This window comes from Ranitomeya imitator, chromosome 4 (assembly GCF_032444005.1).
Source record: "Ranitomeya imitator isolate aRanImi1 chromosome 4, aRanImi1.pri, whole genome shotgun sequence".
Lineage (NCBI taxonomy): Eukaryota > Metazoa > Chordata > Amphibia > Anura > Dendrobatidae > Ranitomeya > Ranitomeya imitator.
The window spans coordinates 433257961-433272204 of record NC_091285.1 but is presented as its reverse complement, the minus strand read 5'-3'; the positions used below and the strand labels follow the sequence as shown (position 1 = coordinate 433272204).

General features: G+C 43.7%; 1 long non-coding RNA gene across 1 annotated transcript in view; it reads left to right on the top strand.

Moving 5' to 3' along the window:
- Positions 1-1724: 1724 nt before the first annotated feature.
- LOC138674172 (uncharacterized) overlaps positions 1725-14244 on the top strand; it is an 88903-nt gene continuing 76383 nt past the window's right edge. Inside the window, exons 1-2 of the long non-coding RNA XR_011320516.1 lie at positions 1725-1827; positions 1923-1968. This is a non-coding gene — a long non-coding RNA (uncharacterized lncRNA). The remainder of the gene's footprint in view (positions 1828-1922; positions 1969-14244) is intronic.

Sequence of the window (14244 nt, the reverse complement as noted above, 5' to 3'; positions counted from 1 at the left end):
GGGACATTCTAGAGATAGGGAATAGGAGTATTAGTTTAGGTATGGGCAGCATGGGGGTTTTCCAGACTGGGAGAAGTCACAGAGTAGTGCAGTGCAGAGCAGGGGAATGTAGTGAGGGAGACAGTCTGACAGCCGTTGTGATAAGGTTGCTTCGGCAAGAAGAGGCCCCAGGCTGAGTGTCGTGCAGGCGGTCACCAGCTTAATCAGGACCATTCTAAAGCGGATCCGAAGCTTACGGAAGGGATTGAGTGAAGCTGAGACTACGAGTCTGTTACACTAACTCGAAGCCGGACCAGGTGAATGGCAGGAAGCTGGTGGGCCTAAAAACACGGACGGGACAGAGATTGTCCGGGAAGAGCAGAGATAGCTGGAAAGAAGCAGGGATTGCCGGAAGCGAGGCAGGGATTGCCAGAAATGAGGCTGGGATTGCCAGAAGTGAGGCAGAGACTGCCAGGAAGAATAGAGGTTGCCAGGAAAGCAGGGAAATGTCACTCTGTAAGCACTGTGCCACATCTGTACTGCAAACGTCCATGACCGCATATCAAGCCATAAATCCACAATTAGGTGCAAAAAGACGTGGCTACCCATTTCAGAACATTTCATATCAGCCAAACACTCAGTTTCACAACTAAGATTCCAAGTTGTGGAACAGGTCGAGAGACCCAGAAGGGGCGGCAATCACAACAAATTACTCAGGGAGAGGAAAGCCTACTGGATACACTTATTACAAACCCTCGCCAAAGGGCCTCAACAGGGAATTGGATCTATCAATTTACAATATACATGTGTAAGATACATTTGAAAACTTAGTGGTGGATAGATGTAGACATAATTAATTAGTATTATTACTTTAGTTCTAACTTTCTACTTATTCTTATAGACGCACTGACTTGACTAATTATTCCTAACGCCTGCCATGGGTAAGTTACAGAATTTTCCGTATTTTAATTTTGAATTTTATTTTTTATTTTTTATTATATTTTATTTTTTAATTTTAGCTTTTATTTTATTTTTGTTTTTTGTTTTTTATTTTATTCTTTATTTTCATTATTTTTATTTTATTTTATTTCTGTTTTTATTTTTATTTTTACTACAATCACAATTTTTTGTTATAAACTTTACCTCATTTTTTTCACCACATTTATAATTTTCATCATTTTTATCATTTTCAATTTCATTTCATTTTATTTTATTTAATTTTATTTATTAATTTTATTTTTCTTTTTATTCATTTTTTCTTTTTGGATTTGTTTCATTTATATATTTGATTATTTTTTATTTTTGATCTAAATAAGTTCTCTGCGGTTATTCATACTCATCTTTATTCTTTTCTACTTTTCATCTGGGGCTCCACTTTAATTACTTTACTAGTGATGATTCCTACCAGCCTTCACTATATACTATCTGCCCCTTTCCAGTAGTATACTCCTCCTTTGTCCCTTTTGACCTCTTTGGGTCTAACAGCACCTCCCTTCAGGCAACCCAGACCTTTATCTATGGCAGGCACCCATCTACGAGTGCGCAGCTTGGCACTGTCAGCTCATACTACGCAGGCACCTTCAGCAATCACACGCGAGCTCAGGGTATCCAACGCTGATCGCGCATGCGCAGTTACACATCGCAGTCATGGAGACTCCAAGCCTCCATCTCAATCTCCACACTGCGCAGGTGCCGCCAGCGTAGCGCGCACACACTGCGCTCCACACCTCCTTTTGACAGACACAGCCTCGCTGTGCAGCCAGCAGGCGCTATAAATAGAAACACTGCCACCAATGCGGATACCCACATCTAAAGAAGCAGGATACTCCAGCACTGCACCAAGAGGAGGTTGGAAAGTACTCTATACCCCGTACCACTACTTTACCATACAGATTACACATTTCCTGACAAGGGATTCCCTCTTCCTCTCTCTTTATCCGCAGCCCTTAAAAGGACCACACTTCACTTTGTCTACTATCTGAAACGCAGGTTAGTACTTATGCGGATATCAATTCTAATACACACCATGTCCACCACTAGGTACGATTGAACTTACCATTGGATTTACTTAACTATTTTGTCTCCGGTCCTAGTTCCTGTAGTATTGTTTCTCATAAAATTACCTAACCCATTAGAAACCACGGAGAGGATCTCAGTGCATTGATTACGGTATATCTCATGAACGATTTCCTAGTAACGGGATCCATTAATTATTGATTGTAGATAGAGTTGTATATATATTTGTAGATTTTGATTTATGCCATGCACCTTATATGTATATAGCACTAATTGTAGTTTGTGTTTGCTTGCAGTTTGAGACAGACCCAGAGCAGGGTCGAAACGTTACTCCATTTATCTTATCCTGCTGTGTGTATATATATATATCTGTGTCAACACATGTGAATGAATACATCACCTTTTGCAAGATATATCCTCCTGAGAGAGTGCGGCTGTTTTTTCGTTTATTCAACTTGGTAGTTCAGCGGTTTCTGAAAACATACCCAGCAGCGTATGCAAATGCCAGATTACCGACTGGTGTGCAATGTGTCCACATGCTGGAACTCCACACTGCACATGCTGGCAAGGCTTTGTGAGCAGCAGAGGCCAGTTGTTGAGTACCAGCTCAAACAAGCCCTTCGGTATTTTGGTCAGCCTCCACACATAACAAATGAAGAGTGGGCATGAATGTATGATTTTTGTGTGGTTCTCCAAGACTCTGAGGACTCCTCAAATATGGTAAGCAGTGATGATGCCATATTCAGCGCAACAATCCAGTTTCTGTTCCTACTTAAACAGTCGCAGCTCATAATTAATGAAACTCTGCATACAGACCAGGTGGAGATGGTGGAAGATATGAGACAGGGAGATACTACCCAGCCCAGCGTCATCTCATCTCATCTGCCCAGCGCGGATTGGGTAACAATGAGAAGGTGAAGGTGGAGGAGGAGCAACAGGAGCTATTTAGCAGCACAACAAAGGCTAGTGCCCACACAACCTTTGCCCCATCTCTCCTACGTGGATGGTAATGAGGAGAAAGAGAGGAAGTAGAAGGAGGATGAGGAAATGGAGTGTTGTCATCATGGTGGAGACAGGGACGTGTTGGCTGTAGGGACCTTGACACATGCGGCAGACTTTATGTACCACTGCCTCTCCTGTGACCCTGGCATTACATTAATCTTGGCCAAAAAAATACTGGATGTTCAACCTGCTAGACCCACGCTACAAGAAGAACTTTGCGTCTCTATGTCCCTGAATCTGAGAGGTCTTCTAAAATGGTGCTACTCTATAAGGCCATTGATGAAAATATGTGGAAAAAACTCCCATAAAACAACACTAGCAGCAGGGGGCAAGCTCCCTTACCCAACCAAGGAGTAGAGGCAAGGGAGAAACACAGCAGAGGCACAGGTACACTGTGAAATTCTTGAGCTGTCCCAATATGCCTTGGAGGTGTTGTGCTGCCCTGCCGCTAGCGTCTTATATGAGGGGGGGTGTTAGTGCTGCCGGGGGGCTCATAACAGACAGGCGCTTTTGCAAAAAATGCTGACAGGCTTACTTTGATAAAAATTAACAAAGACTGGATTAGACCTGACTTTTCCACACTACCAGATGATAGCAGCACATCAAGTATTTTTAATATTCAACTACACTTTCTTAATTTTTTATGAGGCAATCCAGTTTGGCTTTGCACTGTTTGCAGAGCTTTTATGAGTGTAGGAGTATGACAACTACACTTTATTCACAATATTTGAATGGGGCACTACAGTTGGTGCCTTCAATGGTGTATGGATGACCAAGCTTGAAATTTTTGGCAGGATTTGCACCTAGAACATAGCCTTTATGAGTATAGGAGTACCACTATATGACTATATGACAATTTGAACAGAATGTGTATGAAACCTTCCTTTATGCCTAATACAGACCCTAATTTTTGGCACTTCATGCCTCCTTCAAAAATTGCACTGCAATTTCAAAATTTTCTAATAAAAAATTCAGTATTAGTTTACATAAATTATAATAAAAAAAAGTTTGAAAATGTGCCTTATGTACAAGTCATTATACAGGAAAAAACGCTTCTTAACATTTTTTCCTGTAAACTCCAATTTCTCATCAATTTTGAATGTTTTATTGTCAGTCCTGTAAGTTGATTAAAAGTGTGACACCATTGTTCTAATCAGCGATCAGGGAGTCAGAGAGATGCTTCCAGGGGTCTTCTCCATGCTGTTCTCCTTCCATTCAGTACTTTTTCCATCCATTTTAACATTTTCACTTAACATTTTCACTGCCTTCTTGCAGAGTCGGCTGGAAAAATGCTCAGATTTCCAATTGACTAGCATTATACTTGTTACTCAAATCGAGCACCTGAGCATTAGAAATAGCTAGGTTCAAGTAACGAGCATCCGAGCACTTTAGTGCTCACTTATCTCTGATTTTAAACCATCACGTCTGGATTTTGCACAAAATGCGCGTGAAATTACATATGAACAAGAAAAATCTTTATGTTAGCCATAATTAGGTCCATAATTTCCCACGGGATCAATAAAGTGTATCGTATCGTATCGTATCGTTAGCCAAAAATTTGTGTATGTTATATATATATATATATATATACACACACAGCCCAATGTGCAATATGCAGTCCAATCTCCACACCTGAACCCCATTGAAACCCTCTGGAATGTAATCAGGTGGATGATGGATAGTCACAAGCCATCAAAGAAAACCTGCTTAAATGTTTGCGCCATAAGCAGTGTGAAAGACTAGGGTTGAGCGAAACGGGTCGTTCATTTTCAAAAGTCGCCGACTTTTGGCAAAGTCGGGTTTCATGAAACCCGATCCGACCCCTGTGCGGGGTCGGCCATGCGGTACGCGACTTTCGCGCCAAAGTCGCATTTCAATGACGCGAAAAGCGCCATTTCTCAGCCAATGAAGGTAAACGCAGAGTGTGGGCAGCGTGATGACATAGGTCCTGGTCCCCACCATCTTAGAGAAGGGCATTGCAGTGATTAGCTTGCTGTCTGCGGCGTCACAGGGGCTATAAAGGGGAGTTCCCGCCGACCGTCATGTTACTGCTGCTGATCTGAGCTTAGGGAGAGGTTGCTGCCGCTTCGTCAGAAGCAGGGATAGCGTTAGGCAGGGTCCATTAACCACCAAACCGCTTGTGCTGTAGCGATTTCCACTGCCCAACACCACCTTCGGTGTGCAGGGACAGTGGAAGCTACATTTTTTTTTTTTCCCCTCAGCGCTGTAGCTCATTGGGCTGCCCTAGAAGGCTCCCTGATAGCTGCATTGCTGTGTGTACGCCGCTGTGCAAACCAACTGCTTTTTTCAAAGCACAAATCCTCTTGTTCCTTCCTTTCTGCACAGCTATCTTTTTGGTTTGTACACACTTTTTATTTAATTTGGGCATCAGTCCACTCCTTATTGCTGCCTGCCATACCTGGCTGAGATTACTGCAGGGAGATAGTAATTGAAGGACACTCCCTGTTTTTTTTTTTTTTTTTGTGGGAGATTAAGATTGACATTTCTGCTAGAGTGCCATCCCTGTCTGTGTCATCTCTCACTCAGTGGGCCATAGAAAGCCTATTTATTTTTTTGCTTGATTTGGGTTATAAAATCTACCTGAAAAAATCACTACATCAATCAGTGGGAGAAAAATATTGGCCTCAGGGCTTGTGTGCCACTCCTGACTCCTGTGTGCATCATCACTCACTCAGTGGGCCATAGAAAGCCCATTTTTTTTTTTTTTTTTGCTTTATTTGGGTTCTAAATTCTACCTGAAAAAATCAATAAATCAATCAGTGGGAGATTAATATTGGCCTTTGGGCTTGTGTGCCAGTCCTAAGCGTGCCATCTCTCTCTCTCAGATAGTGGGCCATAGAAAGCCTATTTATTTATTTATTTTTTTATTGGGTTTATAAATTTTCCCTGGAAAAAAAAAAAAAGTGGGAGATTAATATTGGCCTCTGGGCTTGTGTGCCAGTCCTGAGCGTGCCATCTCTCTCACAAATAGTGGGCCATAGAAAGCCTATTTATTTATTTTTTTTTTGTTTTATAAATTCTCCCTTACAAAAAAAAAGGGAGATTAATATTGGCCTTTGGGCTTGTGTGCCAGTCCTAAGCGTTCCATCTCTCTCTGTCTCTCAGATAGTGGGCCATAGAAAGCCTATTTATTATTTTTTTTATTGGGTTTATAAATTTTCCCTGGAACAAAAAAAAAAAAGTGGGAGATAAATATTGGCCTCTGGGCTTGTGTGCCACTCCTGACTCCTGTGTGCGTCATCTCTCACTCAGTGGGCCATAGAAAGCCTTTTTTTGTTTTATTTGTTTTCTAAATTCTCCCTGAAAAAATCATTTTATTTTCTTTGGTTTCTAAATTCTTCCTGAAAAAATCATTTTATTCTATTTTTTTTTTTTCCTAAAGTCTCCCTGAAAAAAAACAAAAAAAAAAACAAATCAGTGGGAGATTAATATTGCCCTTTCTGCTTGTGTGCCAGTCTTGACTCCTGGGTGTGCCATCTCTCTCTCTCTCTCCAATTGTGGGCCATAGAAAGCCTATTATTTTTTTAGCTTGATTTGGGTTCCAAAATCTACCTGAAAAAATCACTACATCAATCAGTGGGAGATAAATATTGGCCTCTGGGCTTGTGTGCCACTCCTGACTCCTGTGTGCGTCATCTCTCACTCAGTGGGCCATAGAAAGCCTTTTTTTGTTTTATTTGTTTTCTAAATTCTCCCTGAAAAAATCATTTTATTTTCTTTGGTTTCTAAATTCTTCCTGAAAAAATCATTTTATTCTATTTTTTTTTCCTAAAGTCTCCCTGAAAAAAAAAACAAAAAAAAACAAATCAGTGGGAGATTAATATAGCCCTTTCTGCTTGTGTGCCAGTCTTGACTCCTGGGTGTGCCATCTCTCTCTCTCCAATTGTGGGCCATAGAAAGCCTATTATTTTTTTTAGCTTGATTTGGGTTCCAAAATCTACCTGAAAAAATCACTACATCAATCAGTGGGAGATAAATATTGGCCTCTGGGCTTGTGTGCCACTCCTGACTCCTGTGTGCGTCATCTCTCACTCAGTGGGCCATAGAAAGCCTTTTTTTGTTTTATTTGTTTTCTAAATTCTCCCTGAAAAAATCATTTTATTTTCTTTGGTTTCTAAATTCTTCCTGAAAAAATCATTTTATTCTATTTTTTTTTTCCTAAAGTCTCCCTGAAAAAAAAAACAAAAAAAACAAATCAGTGGGAGATTAATATTGCCCTTTCTGCTTGTGTGCCAGTCTTGACTCCTGGGTGTGCCATCTCTCTCTCTCTCTCCAATTGTGGGCCATAGAAAGCCTATTATTTTTTTAGCTTGATTTGGGTTCCAAAATCTACCTGAAAAAATCACTACATCAATCAGTGGGAGATAAATATTGGCCTCTGGGCTTGTGTGCCACTCCTGACTCCTGTGTGCGTCATCTCTCACTCAGTGGGCCATAGAAAGCCTTTTTTTGTTTTATTTGTTTTCTAAATTCTCCCTGAAAAAATCATTTAATTTTCTTTGGTTTCTAAATTCTTCCTGAAAAAATCATTTTATTCTATTTTTTTTTCCTAAAGTCTCCCTGAAAAAACGAAACAAAAAAAACAAATCAGTGGGAGATTAATATTGCCCTTTCTGCTTGTGTGCCAGTCTTGACTCCTGGGTGTGCCATCTCTCTCTCTCTCTCTCCAATTGTGGGCCATAGAAAGCCTATTATTTTTTTAGCTTGATTTGGGTTCCAAAATCTACCTGAAAAAATCACTACATCAATCAGTGGGAGATAAATATTGGCCTCTGGGCTTGTGTGCCACTCCTGACTCCTGTGTGCGTCATCTCTCACTCAGTGGGCCATAGAAAGCCTTTTTTTGTTTTATTTGTTTTCTAAATTCTCCCTGAAAAAATCATTTTATTTTCTTTGGTTTCTAAATTCTTCCTGAAAAAATCATTTTATTCTATTTTTTTTTTCCTAAAGTCTCCCTGAAAAAAAAACCAAAAAAAAACAAATCAGTGGGAGATTAATATTGCCCTTTTTGCTTGTGTGCCAGTCTTGACTCCTGGGTGTGCCATCTCTCTCTCTCTCTCCAATTGTGGGCCATAGAAAGCCTATTATTTTTTTAGCTTGATTTGGGTTCCAAAATCTACCTGAAAAAATCACTACATCAATCAGTGGGAGATAAATATTGGCCTCTGGGCTTGTGAGCCACTCCTGACTCCTGTGTGCGTCATCTCTCACTCAGTGGGCCATAGAAAGCCTTTTTTTGTTTTATTTGTTTTCTAAATTCTCCCTGAAAAAATCATTTTATTTTATTTGTTTTCTAAATTCTTCCTGAAAAAATCATTTTATTCCATTTTTTTTTTCCTAAAGTCTCCCTGAAAAAAAACAAAAAAAAAACAAATCAGTGGGAGATTAATATTGCCCTTTCTGCTTGTGTGCCAGTCTTGACTCCTGGGTGTGCCATCTCTCTCTCTCTCTCCAATTGTGGGCCATAGAAAGCCTATTATTTTTTTAGCTTGATTTGGGTTCCAAAATCTACCTGAAAAAATCACTACATCAATCAGTGGGAGATAAATATTGGCCTCTGGGCTTGTGTGCCACTCCTGACTCCTGTGTGCGTCATCTCTCACTCAGTGGGCCATAGAAAGCCTTTTTTTGTTTTATTTGTTTTCTAAATTCTCCCTGAAAAAATCATTTTATTTTTTTTGGTTTCTAAATTCTTCCTGAAAAAATCATTTTATTCTATTTTTTTTTTCCTAAAGTCTCCCTGAAAAAAAACAAAAAAACAAAAACAAATCAGTGGGAGATTAATATTGCCCTTTCTGCTTGTGTGCCAGTCTTGACTCCTGGGTGTGCCATCTCTCTCTCTCTCTCTCTCCAATTGTGGGCCATAGAAAGCCTATTATTTTTTTTAGCTTGATTTGGGTTCCAAAATCTACCTGAAAAAATCACTACATCAATCAGTGGGAGATAAATATTGGCCTCTGGGCTTGTGTGCCACTCCTGACTCCTGTGTGCGTCATCTCTCACTCAGTGGGCCATAGAAAGCCTTTTTTTGTTTTATTTGTTTTCTAAATTCTCCCTGAAAAAATCATTTTATTTTCTTTGGTTTCTAAATTCTTCCTGAAAAAATCATTTTATTCTATTTTTTTTTTTTCTAAAGTCTCCCTGAAAAAAAAAAAAATCAAATCAGTGGGAGATTAATATTTACATTTGTGCTTCAGTGACAGTCCTGCGTGTGTGGCATCTCTCTCATTTGTTGCCACCAACAACAGAGTGTGTAACATTGTGCCTGATTTTCGTTGTGGTCTCACTCACCTGTAAAGGGGTAGCTAAATCATACTGAAGTTATAGCTCACCGTGTAATTTGTGTGACAGCAACAAATACCGTTAGTTTGTTTACGTTTTTAAAACAATGAGGAAGTATGGTGGAAGAGGTCGTGGCCGGGGGCGTTCATTGTCAGCTGGTAATGAGGGTAGTGGTAGTGGTGGAGCATCAGCTGGTCGTGTGAAAAAAAATATTGCACCTAAGTCTGGAGCTGTGGAGCCAGGTTCGTCGTCTGGCTACACAAGGCCTCGAACGCTCCCTTTTCTGGGAGTAGGAAAACCGCTTTTAAAGCCGGAGCAGCAAGAGCAAGTTTTGGCTTATCTTGCTGACTCAGCCTCTAGCTCTTTTGCCTCCTCTCGTGAAACTGGTAAATGTCAAAGCAGCGCGTCGTTAGTGGATGTTCACGGTCAGGGACAAGTCGCTTCCTTGTCCTCTTCAGCAAAAACAACAACAGAGAAGAATGCAGCAGGCGACACAACGGGTTACTCCATGGAGCTCTTTACACATACCGTCCCTGGCTTAGAAAGTGAAGCAGTTAACAGTCCATGCCCATTACAAGTTGAATCTGACATGGAGTGCACTGATGCACAGCCACAGCCAGACTACTATGCTGGTCCTTTGACTCAGACCACAACATTGCCCTCGCAGGGTGCTGATCAAGAATCAGACCCTGATGAGACTATGTTGCCCCATCACGAACGCTATACCACCGACCGACACGGTGACACAGACGAAGTTGCACACGAGCTACAAGAAGAGGTAATAGATGACCCAGTTCTTGACCCCGATTGGCAGCCATTGGGGGAACAGGGTGCAGGCGGCAGCAGTTCTGAAGCGGAGGAGGAGGGGCCGCAGCAGGCATCAACATCGCAACAGGTTCCATCTGCCGGGCCCGTATCTTGCCCAAAACGCGTGGCAAAGCTAAAACCTGTTGGAGGACAGCGTGGCCATCCGGTTAAAGCTCAGTCTGCAATGCCTGAAAAGGTATCCGATGCTAGAAAGAGTGCAGTCTGGCATTTTTTTAAACAACATCCAATTGATCAACGCAAAGTCATCTGTCAAAAATGTTCAACTACCTTAAGCAGAGGACAGAATCTGAAAAGTCTCAATACAAGTTGCATGCATAGACATTTAACCACCATGCATTTGCAAGCCTGGACTAACTACCAAACGTCCCTTAAGGTTGTAGCACCCTCGGCCAATGAAGCTAGTCAGCAACGCAACATCCCTTCCGGCAGTGTAGGGCCACCATTTTCCGCACCACCTGCAGTATCTGTGCAGGTTTCTTTGCCAGGCCAAAGCAGTCAGGGTCAGGGAATCACCAGTTTCATAGTAGGAAACACTGCATCTAGGGCACCGGCGGCAACAATACCATCTCCCACCGTCTCTCAGTCTGCCATGTCCACCGGCACCCCCGCTAGTTCCACGATCTCCAGCTCTCCAGTCCAGCTCACCCTACATGAGACTATGGTTAGAAAAAGGAAGTACTTAGCCTCGCATCCGCGTACACAGGGTTTGAACGCCCACATAGCTAGACTAATCTCGTTAGAGATGATGCCCTACCGGTTAGTTGAAAGCGAAGCTTTCAAAGCCCTGATGGACTACGCTGTACCACGCTACGAGCTACCCAGTCGACACTTTTTTTCCAGAAAAGCCATCCCAGCCCTCCACCAGCATGTTAAAGAGCGCATCGTCCATGCACTCAGGCAATCTGTGAGCACAAAGGTGCACCTGACAACAGATGCATGGACCAGTAGGCATGGCCAGGGACGTTACGTGTCCATCACGGCACACTGGGTAAATGTGGTGGATGCAGGGTCCACAGGGGACAGCAAGTTTGGGACAGTTCTGCCTAGCCCACGGTCTAGGAAACAATTGGCTGTAGCCGTTCGCACCCCCTCCTCCTCCTCTTCGTCCTCCTGCAGAAGCGAGAGCTCGTCCACAGACCGCAGTCGCACAACCACTCCATCCGCAGCTGCCACTGTTGCACACCAGGTCTCCCATTATGGGGCAGCTACTGGCAAACGTCAGCAGGCTGTATTGGCTATGAAGTGTTTGGGCGACAACAGACACACCGCGGAAGTTCTGTCCGAGTTCTTGCAGAAAGAAACGCAGTCGTGGCTGGGCACTGTAGATCTTGAGGCAGGCAAGGTAGTGAGTGATAACGGAAGGAATTTCATGGCTGCCATCTCCCTTTCCCAACTGAAACACATTCCTTGCCTGGCTCACACCTTAAACCTGGTGGTGCAGTGCTTCCTGAAAAGTTATCCGGGGTTATCCGACCTGCTCCTCAAAGTGCGTGGACTTTGCTCACATATCCGCCGTTCGCCCGTACACTCCAGCCGTATGCAGACCTATCAGCGTTCTTTGAACCTTCCCCAGCATCGCCTAATCATAGACGTTGCAACAAGGTGGAACTCAACACTGCACATGCTTCAGAGACTGTGTGAACAGAGGCGGGCTGTTATGTTTTTGTGGGAGGATACACATACACGGGCAGGCAGTAGGATGGCAGACATGGAGTTGTCAGGTGTGCAGTGGTCGAAGATTCAAGACATGTGTCAAGTCCTTCAGTGTTTTGAGGAATGCACACGGCTGGTTAGTGCAGACAACACCATAATAAGCATGAGCATCCCCCTAATGCGTCTGCTGATGCAAAGTTTGACGCACATAAAGGATCAGGCGTCTGCAGCTGAGGAAGAGGAAAGCCTTGATGACAGTCAGCCATTGTCTGGCCAGGGCAGTGTACAGGACGAGGTAGCGGGCGAAGAGGAGGAGGAGGACGAGGAGGATGATGGGGATGATTATATTTTTAATGAGGAAGCTTTTCCGGGGCCACTGGAAATTGGTGGCGCGGCAAGGCCGGGTTCTGGTTTTTTGAGGGACACAAGTGACGTTGATTTGCCTGAAACTGCCCCTCAACCAAGCACAACCGCAGATTTGAGAACTGGAACTTTGGCCCACATGGCGGATTATGCCTTACGTATCCTCAAAAGGGACACACGCATAACTAAAATGATGAATGATGACGATTACTGGTTGGCCTGCCTCCTTGATCCTCGCTATAAAGGCAAATTGCAAAATATAATGCCACATGAGAACTTGGAACTAATATTAGCAACCAAACAATCAACTCTTGTTGACCGTTTGCTTCTGGCATTCCCTGCACACAGCGCCCGTGATCGTTCTCACACGAGCTGCAGGGGCCAGCAGACCAGAGGAGTTAGAGGGGCAGAAATCAGAAGTGGCGTTGGCCAGAGGGGTTTTCTGACCAGGTTGTGGAGTGATTTTGCTATGACCGCAGACAGGACAGGTACTGCAGCATCAATTCAAAGTGACAGGAGACAACATTTGTCCAGTATGGTTACAAACTATTTTTCATCCCTTATCGATGTTCTCCCTCAACCGTCATTCCCATTTGATTACTGGGCATCAAAATTAGACACCTGGCCAGAATTGGCAGAATATGCATTGCAGGAGCTTGCTTGCCCGGCAGCTAGTGTCCTATCAGAAAGAGTATTCAGTGCTGCAGGTTCAATACTAACAGAAAAAAGGACTCGTCTGGCTACCCAAAATGTAGATGATCTAACCTTCATTAAAATGAACCACAACTGGATTTCGAAATCTTTTGCCCCACCTTGCCCGGCTGACACCTAGCTTTCCTATGAAAAGGTATTGCCTGTGGACTATTCTGAATGCCTTTTCCAATCTCGTAATTTTCTGCACCTGATTGTCCAGCATACGACATGTTTACACCTCACTAAATGGCCAAACTCCCCACACGGGGCCGTGGTATCGACACTTGGCGACAGCACCCGTGAGAGTGCAGTTTGTCTGAAGAGGTGGGTGAGCCCGCTTTTGGTCGACAGCACTGCCACTGGGTCCCTCCTAGTACAATAAAGTGTCTCTGGCGGTGGTGGTGCGCACCCAACGTCAGACACACCGTAGTAAAATGAGGGGCCCTGGGCCTGTACCGCCGGCCACAAGACAGTTTCCCCCCACCCCAGCTCAAACAGTGCGCTACCACTTGCAAAATTATCTCACAGCTCCACCAATGTTTAGTCTATGCGCTGACATCCTTCAATGCCTGCCACTGACAATACCATTGTATTGACATTTTTGTTATGTTAGGCCTTCGATGCCTGTCTGTGGTCACTCCTTCCACTAGGCCTCCACTGACCACACCACTGCTGCCCGTGTACCCCTGGAACCAATTTAAAATTGCCTACAGCCATGTGTTATTATTTTAGGCCTTCGATGCCTGTCTGCGGTCACTCCTTCCACTAGGCCTCCACTGACCACACCACTGCTGCCCGTGTACCCCTGGAACCAATTTAGAATTGCCTACAGCCATGTGTTATTATTTTAGGCCTTCGATGCCTGTCTGCGGTCACTCCTTCCACTAGGCCTCCACTGACCACACCACTGCTGCCCGTGTACCCCTGGAACCAATTTAAAATTGCCTACAGCCATGTGTTACTATTTTAGGCCTTCGATGCCTGTCTGCGGTCACTCCTTCCACTAGGCCTCCACTGACCACACCACTGCTGCCCGTGTACCCCTGGAACCAATTTAAAATTGCCTACAGCCATGTGTTATTATTTTAGGCCTTCGATGCCTGTCTGCGGTCACTCCTTCCACTAGGCCTCCACTGACCACACCACTGCTGCCCGTGTACCCCTGGAACCAATTTAAAATTGCCTACAGCCAGCCCAATTTTTTTATTTTAGGCCTTCGATGCCTGTCTGCGGTCCATTCTTTCAACTACTACTACACTGACCAGGGCACTGCTGCCCGTGTACCCCTGGAACCAATTTAAAATTGCCTACAGCCATGTGTTATTATTTTAGGCCTTCGATGCCTGTCTGCGGTCACTCCTTCCACTAGGCCTCCACTGACCACACCACTGCTGCCCGTGTACCCCT